This window comes from Armigeres subalbatus, unplaced genomic scaffold (assembly GCF_024139115.2).
Source record: "Armigeres subalbatus isolate Guangzhou_Male unplaced genomic scaffold, GZ_Asu_2 Contig2060, whole genome shotgun sequence".
Lineage (NCBI taxonomy): Eukaryota > Metazoa > Arthropoda > Insecta > Diptera > Culicidae > Armigeres > Armigeres subalbatus.
This window is the reverse complement of record NW_026942903.1, coordinates 5,789-15,024: the sequence shown is the minus strand read 5'-3', so window position 1 is coordinate 15,024 and position 9,236 is coordinate 5,789. Positions and strand designations below refer to the sequence as shown.

The 9,236-nt window shown below is 35.4% G+C and overlaps 1 pseudogene; it reads right to left on the bottom strand.

Moving 5' to 3' along the window:
• Positions 1–445: 445 nt before the first annotated feature.
• Positions 446–2,493, bottom strand: LOC134203695 (uncharacterized; annotated as a pseudogene).
• Between the last annotated feature and the right edge of the window lie 6,743 nt (positions 2,494–9,236).

Below are 9,236 nucleotides of genomic sequence, written 5' to 3'. Positions count from 1 at the left end.
ATCTATCACGTTTACTCTTGGACTCCATATCTCTCATTTGGTGAATGTTATTGCGAAAGACAATACAGGTTTGTAAATATCACGTTATTGTAGATAAATCATTACCAGATAAAAGGTAATTGGGAAGAAAAGAACTTACAAATTTGTTTTTTTTTTCAATATTCAATTTATTAAATAAAAATGTTAAGTAATTTTTAACAGTGACGGTTTTACACCTCTCGGAAGCGTTTCTCATCGCGATATGTTTACCGCTCTGTGCCATAATGTATGCAATAGTTAATAAGTTGATCACCATTTTGCTAAAGTTAAACTTTAGCGGTTTGATTTAGATTTCCTCTGCAACCTACTAAATCATTTTTGTTTGAAAGCATTTTTTGTCGCTTTACTCTAAAAATCGCTCTGATCTTCGGAGCAGGAATGTCCCAAACATTATGGGGAATAACACCTCCTGGGGAACTGTTCCAGAATTTTGTTCCCCGTCCGCTGAATATCCCTTTCTGGAGGGCTCTTTTTCAATCAGTGGGATCAGCTCGTCGGCTCAGAAGGGAAAAGTTCTGCTTGATCGTTTGGTTACATTATTTCACCTGAAAGCGAAAGTTGTATTGCGGTCACGTTTTGTCCTTCCTTTCTGATGGCGAAGCGGTGGTTTCAGGCCGTGCACGAATCCTGCTCACCTAGCACGCGATCCCCACCGAACAGGTTTTCCAGCTTGATTTTCCTGTCGCCGACCTTGATCTTTGATGTCCAACTTGGCAAAGCGTTGAGAGAGGTGATTCCTGCCGTTGATCACTTTCTTTTCGGTCTCCCCTTTTGATGCGCACGTTGCTGAATCCTTTGCGCTGTGTGGGGGGAAATGGGAGATGTTTACGTTAATTGTTTCAAATGTTTCAAAAAAAAAAAAAAAAATCCGAATGCAGTAGATAAAAATGTCAAATAATAAAAAGGAGAATGCCTACAACAGATTAAAATGTAGAAACTATCCACGTGTGATGAATTGATGTGAAATGAACAGAAATTTTTAAGATCAAAGGACTAGGCAATAATATGCCAATTGTAATTTGCATTTCCTCTTACAGATTTGAAGACCTCGTTAGTTATATAGGGGAACTGCTCCTGGAATTTATCTCATGGCTCCGATATTCATCCCATCAAAAACAAAGCAATTTGATTTATTTCTTATATTTGTGATTGTTTGAGCAGTGAGTACGCATGTTAGCAAAAAGAAGCGATAGAATAGGTGCTGCGTTTCTTTGTTTTGCGATGAGATGAATATATGCTCAGTGAGATGGAGATCGGGACAGTTCCCCTATATTGAAATTGTTTTTGGGCGTATTTCTTAAAACTTCTTGAAATTAATACGTGAAAACAACAAATCATTGTATAACCATTAGATGCGATCTTGAAAAGTATGAACAAAAGCTGATTTATTAGCAACAAGCACTTACTGAAGTTTCCGGTAAATTTGCCAGCGCCCTTCACGGGCAGCAGGAAGAATTTTCTACCATCCACTACGTATCGTCCTTCGACGGTACAGCTGAGGAAGCTCCAACTCGAAAGTATACACTTTGGGCCGTACTCAACCAATAACACCCGGAAGCCTAAAAAAATATGAAATAATAAGCCACCACTAGTAACTCAAACTTTTTAATTTGAGATTTTGAAAAGAAAATGAGCAACAAGCATCACTCATCATGGCGTTATAATAACTTGTCGGAAAGGAGTTCGGTTCATTATTCTACTTAAGGCTTCTTTCCAGACGGTAGTTGGATCGGGCTGTAGGGCTTTGATGTCCTTGGCTGTAATGCTGGATGCCCTGACCGCGCACACTTTCTGCCACAATTAGGGGTCCTCCAGGTTGATGGGTTCTGATGGCGGGTATGTCCAGGCTCCCGGAAATGCCCTGTGCCAGTTAGGTAAGGTTGGTCGCAGCGTTTCAATCGATTCTCTTCATACATCTTTTGGTCAACTTTGGGTCCTCTTTGTGGGCACAATACGTGCAGGTATTCTGGCTAGAGAAGGTAATGAGATGAGTGTTGAAATTATTAAACATACCTGATATCGCATTGGTACCAGTATGAGAGCGGACTCATAAGGTTTACTGGTTCTTCTAATATCGCTGTTGAACCCAGCTCACGCTTTTAGCAAGGTTGAATTTGGGGTTTGGAAGGCCAGAAAAAGTATTTCTACTTGTTCTGAAAACCTTGACTCATGATTTTGGATAATGGCTACAATGAAGATGGTTGTGAAGTGGATCCATTCTCAAATAACCTTAAAAGTTTTAAGAAATTTTTAACTCATTATTATCTCTTTTTAGGATGTCTAACGATTGCAGGAAAGCTATTTTTTGCCTCTCAACAATTTTTTTTTACTGATTTCTTGAATATGTTTTGTAAAAAGCATCTCAAAATGTTACATACGTAGACTTTCAAGTGATCGAACAGATTCTATTGAAACTAACACCACAAGGGTCCAAGAGAATGGTGACGCCCACATTTTGTGATCTGTAAATGATAAAGGAAAGTGAAATTGATTAAATGATCAGAATACGTTTTGGTTTTGTTGAAGGTAGATAATAGATAACAAACAAAAAGAACAAATTACGTGGGTATAACCCTATGAAAGCTCAGTTGTAAAATGATGCATGACACATGTTTGCCGAAGCGTATATAATAAGTTGTATTGTTCAGTTTGTAAATGTACGGCTATTGGCCATTATGAAGAGATCTTATCGCAAATGTAATATGCGATCATATTGCTCTCATCCGGATGAATCTGGCAAGAAAAGTTACTGAACACAACTTTTATTGTGAAAGTTATCAGCGACCGCAGCTTCAATACAGAAAGCGTTATGACTGGATATCGTACCATTTACTTTACTTCACTTGATTTTCTGAAACAAACTTCAGGTCAAAAGGTGCATATAATTTGAAAAATGCACGTGAATTATGACTATTACAAAGTGCAAGTGGTGATCCGCAGGCCCTCAAAAGGAAATACACAATCCTAGCAATCATATACTGTTGTTACTTTTGAAACTTATAGGATGTAAGTGTAAGATTTTTGCTCAAAACATATATACAAATTTCTTTAACTTGTTCCAATTATTTTCTGACTCATGAATTCGATGAGTTCAGGGGCCTTATACCAAATTCTCTAAAGGATCCCTTACTTCTCCTCATGAGTTCATTCCTCCATTCACTGGTCAGTACAAACTACAATACTATAGCTCCTCATGACATCTAGCCCTCAACTGGACCCTCATTCGGTACAAGGATGTGCATCTTAATGAGCGCTGGATGTGCATCGTGAACAAGAAAGTTGTGGTTCTTCATAAACCTGACTAAAATACGAAATGTGATATCATCCTGCTGCCCAACCAGTTCTGAACTGTTGAATTTTAAAAAGGTTAGAAGTTCATCCAGCATCACCCGTTTGGTTTTTAGGATTATGTGAAATATGACATTCTACTCTGTTCTTTTCCAAAGTGAAGCTCGTAATATTGTGGGTCTTATTTACCATTTCACTTAGGCTTCTGACGATTTAAATTGGCAAACGTGTATTGTTCGAGAGTGCGTATGTTGATACTCGAAACCGTGAATATTTCCATACAGGAAATACTTTTAAATTTTTTTTCCGCCGCAGCTTATATTCAGCTGGGAATGTTCTTTAGTAGATCATCTGATGTGTTTGGTTGTTGCGTCCTAAAGATTGACAAAAAAATAGTATAAAGTATCACATGAGTTTTTTTTCATTTCTACATGTGCGTGAGAATTTCAAAAAACCCAAATTTATCCCTAAGTGGTGATTATTTGCCTTTCTCGATCTGATATGTTGGATCTGAATTAAATGCTGTGCTAATTTGCTTACACCTTTGGCGGTTAAAATATTTGATGCAATCCTTATCACGTTGCTTATAAATTACCTTCGCAATAATTGAGTAATTTTTAAGCAAATTATTATGAGAGTAATGGATTGCGTCATGGCTAAACTGATTTATGACTTTAAAGTGTGCATGGTAAACAGCGTATTTGTTAAAAAGAAAAATAATAGAAATATTATTCAAATCTTCGAATGAGTTATTAGGCAAAACAAAAAACAAATAGTGTCCAACTAGGAAAGTTTCTCCGTCGAATGAAACTAGTTGCACTCTGGAATCGGTCAAGTCCTTCTATAGTGAAACGTGTTTAACAACAAAAAATTCCCTGGGCCATACACACACACACACACACACAGTTGTGTCAGACATGTGCTCTGAAGTTTTGAGCTGAGTTTCGATTGGTATATAACACTATAGGTCTCTGAGCCTTCTCTATCAAAATTCTCTGGCTTTTGAGGAAATTATAGCCTTCTGGGTAAGCAACTTCTTGTTGTACGGAGAAAGGCAAAAATCAAGCACTGCTAATTAGATCTGGGTAGCGCCGATCCACTTGAACTGGCGGCGGCGGTGAACGCAATTTCTAACGGCGGCAGGCTGTAGCTGGTGGATCAGGATTTTCCTAGAGTCCTAGAGATATATTTGTCAAAACTCAGGAAACAATGACAGTCTGTAGGGGGGCTATGTTTACTTGAATCATTGAGGGAAGAATTCGGGTCAGAACTTCCTGAGGCAGGGGAATTTTCAAGAATTACTAGAAAAGGTATCACTCTGTATCTCTTGAAATGTGAGTTTCCCAGAGTCCCCAAGCAAGCGAATTTGGGCTCAGTTCCTGGGAAGGGATTTTTTTCCAGAATTAAAGAAACCAAAATTTTAGGGTGTGAAAATTACCTCCTGAATTCTTGGAGTGAATCTTTGAATCTCCAGAATTCCTGCAGAAAGATTCGCTGGTGGTAAACTTTCCAGAGTTTCAAAATACCATAAATGAATTTTCCAGAATGCTGGAAGAAGAAATTTCACTGGAAAGGTTAGCTAAGAATGTACCAGGGGATTTCTGGTTTTATACTGAAGTTATGTAAAAAGCTATTCACTCAGTATTGCTTAGCTCTTTTATGTGTGAAATGACTTATCGATGGTCTTTGTGATTGCCAGAACATGCTGTGCTGATCAATGTATCGAACCATACCCTATATTGGCGCATTACTATCATGTAGTGTCATCAGTTACAAAATAAGATTTCTTTTAAAACTATAGTATATGGCAAATTAGTGGACGAAGCGAGAAAATTCCTGCTTCGCTTGGAGAGGTAAGAGCGACTTCTGTATTGAGTTCTATTAGGGGGGCCGTCCAGAAACCACGTGGTCAGTATAGGGGAGGGGTTTGGAAAATGACCACGATAAGCCAAGCATGGGGGAGGGGGGTGTTGCTTCCCTTGAACCACGTGGTTTTTTTTAACACGAAAATTTTTGGTAAATAATAAATAGCGGTAGTAAAAATACAAATCATCAAAATTTAATCGATTTAATCATTAAACGCAAAGCGCATCTTTTCAACTCAGTGTTAAAAAAGAATTTAGCATTAAGCATCGAGAGAAAATCTCAAGAGTAACGCATCGTCGGTCGCAATGCCGATGCATATCTGAGTTATTTGGCCAACTTTAGCTTTGTAGATCCTTTTTTCCATAAAAAAAAATAAACGAAAAAGCAGGTTGCGTTTCAGTCTCTCAATTTTCACCAAAAAAAATTCAAAGCAAAAATAAAAAATATTTTTTTAAAATTCCGCTGCGGATGGTTTTTGGCATCACGCCGCTGACACTTTTGGCATCATTAAAGCGGACTCACAGCTACAATTTTGAAAAACTGTTCATGCTTTTTACAATAATCTCAAGAAAAAATCTTCAAAAAGAATGTCTTGTGGATATTCAGGAAAAATCCAGTAAAAAATTTCCTTGTAAAAACTTTGACCTTTACTTCATACAATCCCGATAAAGTGCTAGCAGAATTCAGAATGTTTTTGAACAATTCTCTGGAAAATTTTGCTTGGTAAATTTTGGCTATACAAATTGGTCATGAAAAAACAAAATATCGCCAGTGTAAATGCCGAAAAAATTCTATGTGAATTCTGTCTGAAAATTCAAAACAGTAACCTCGTGGGAAATGCATATAATTTCGGTGGAAAAACATGTTCATATTTTCATATTTTCTTTACATTCTTGTATAATGAATTTCTTCGACAAGTTCTTCCGAATCTTCACTAGAAATTCTACTTCATTTCCAAAATAAAGTTTTTCGGAAACATCTTTGGGGAGTGGCATCTCTCAAAATGTTTTAGTCTCCAGATAGCCTTACGACCAAAGCGCATAGGATTGACACAATCCGGAGATGACGAGTTCGATTCTCTTTCCGTTCTAGGATGTTTTCAGTGTCAAACATTGTCGACATCCCAGGTAGTAATCGTATCCTTCGTACTTGCTAAGGACAAGATATATAATCGTACAAATTGCTTATGCATTTAAAACTTTCAATTTATAACTGAGATTTCAGAAATAAACTCCAAGCTAAAAGAATAAACTAAGTTGAAAAAAGCAGACCAACTTCCAGTTGGAATATGGAGCCATAGAAAAAGAAGAAGGCTTCTAAATTTTTCAAGAAAATCTCTCTTGAATTCTCATGAGAAATTAGAAATAGCCAATGCCACAATACGAAACACTTTTGATATTACCGTTGATTTTTGTTTCTTGGATTTTTGCTTTTCAAATTTGGAATTCTTTTGAAATGAAATTTTTACGCTCTTTTTCTATCACATTTTTAAATTCTTCCAAATATTTTTTTTTATTCGAGGGGTATTATTTAGAAATTTCCACGGGAAGAGTCTATGGATTATCTTCAACAAATACTTTGATTTTCAAAGAATAAATCTTTTAGAATTCACAAGTTTGCGTGTTTTTTTAAATTTGCACCATAAATTCCTTCCAAAATTTCATGGGAAATCTATTCTTCTTCGAAAGTCATTTTGATTTCTTTTGTAGTTCGAAGCTAAACATTGCTTTAAATCTTTTACTCATGCAAAGAAGCTACAAGAATCAGATTTAGAAATTTTAAGGAATTTTCACATCAGGAAAATCTTTTAAAATTTTGATTTAATTTTCTAAGGAAATCCTATTGAATTGCTTCTAAAGTACAACCTTTCACAAATACTACTAAAAGTGCAATTTTTTTCTGGTTATTTCCACTTGTAAAAACATCGAAATATCTCTCGGGGAAATTCATTATTGCGTTGGTATTTAGATGAACTTTTTCATCGGTTTTCTACTGGAAAAATTCTTAGAATTTTATCGTAAATACTTTTGGTATACTCCAAATAATTTCTTTAAAATTAAAAAACTGCTAGAAAAATTTCTAAGATTATTTTTGAAAAACGAAAAATTTCCATTGGAAATTTAGAAGAATTTCCTTGAAGATATTCATTAAATTTGCCCAGGATTTTGAAAAAAATTCCTTTAGAGATTCTGTAAAAAGTAAGCTGGATTTTTTTCTAATTTATACCGGGAAGTTCTTTCGGAATTTGATGTTTTATTGAATTTTCATCGTAAATATGCATTTAGGATCCTTCTACGGATTCTTCTAGTTCTTCAAAATTTCTACCGAACCTTTTTAGGAACTTTTCCACAGAATTTCGAAAAAAAATCGTTGAAATACTGAAGATTTTTCCATGGAGATCCTGAAGAATTTCTTCTAACTATTCTGAAGGGTTTCCCCTTTCGCAACTCCAGAATAATTATTCTTGAAAATTAGGGAAAAGGATCTTGGAATTTAAAATTCATCCAAACAATAAGTTATGTAGGCAATTATTTAGGATTAAGAAGCTTCCAGTTTGCCCTTATGGATATTGAATAATTAGGCTAGATTGATCGAAAAATTCAATAATGCACGTAATTAGAACATTTAGGTGCATTTTAAATTTTTCGATCAATAATGCACAAAATTCTAGTGAAAAGTGCGTATGAAAAGAAGTTATATGACATGAGAAGTTTGCATTTAAAAATCAACATGAAATTCTAAATAAAATGCTTTTTTAAATTCATAAAAGGTCTTTGAACTAAGAAGAGTCCAAGGATATGAAAAAAGTGGCAATAGTGTTCCAGAAAAACACTCCAATTCCTAAAAACAATCTAGGTAATAAATAGTGTTATAATAACGATTGAAATTGAATTCCAAAACAAATCTCAACCATTTCAGGACGGAGGGTCATATATGGTCCAGCGTTTTAGATTGTCTATTAAATCATTAAAGAGAGAGCTAGACCACCATTTTCTCTTCTTAAAGTAAAATTGTTCATCTAGATATTGGTTTTACAGAAAAAATATGGGAGCTCAAATTTGACTGACCTGAAAACTCAGTTATCCGGAAACTTTGGGAAGATTTCGATTCTAAGAGCATGCAAATGAAGCTGAAAATGTTTGAATCATTCTGAACACTCAGATAAGATGGGTCATTCTGAATCGTTGCTTTCAGTGATTGGCTCTCAAGTTCAGCCCACGACTTCCGGTGATCAATCATGACATTTGGTAATGTCCTCATCATCGTGTATGTACCCAATCCTGGATGAAATAAGCTATTATGATCCTAATTTCTACTTAACATGAGATCTACAGAGACAAGGTACCCAAAATTATCTTTGAGTCAACATCAAGCTGCACAATGATTATGCCTTTTAGGGCCTTCAGAAGCATTGGGTTCACGGACCTGGATGATTAAGCTAGTTCAAACATTACGACTTCCAGGACGTTTTTTAAAACCTTCCAAAGTTTTGTATAACTCTAAGTCGAGTCAAGTACGAGACACTGAAGACGACCTTACTGTTGAGGTCGAAATACGTATCTGTCAAGGTACAATCAAGTGGTGGAATTAAACTGGAAGGTACAAACTCGTCTTATGACAAGTAAAGAAATTCTATTAAAAAGCTTCAACATAATTTTTTTAACTAAAAAGTCTGTAGTAGCTTGTACAAATAACAATTGTTATATCAACCCAATGGACCTAATGGGATATTATATCATACATAATTGATTATAATAAATTCATTCTTTTATGAGTCGCTTATGAAAAGACCATTGACTGGAAGCATATTCGGAGATATGGAATAGAAGTTCCTTGGGAAATTATTCGAAAGACATCAGGAGGACTGAGAAAATATGTTTAGTATGGCATCATTGGATTCCTACGAGTTTGAATATCAAAATAAAATTCTCAATGAAGAATTAGAAATTTTGAGAGATGAGCCAGCTTCTAGATTATTTATCAGAAAGAAAAAAATAGAAATTTTCATACAGGAATTGAAAATTGTCATAAAGAAATCAGGT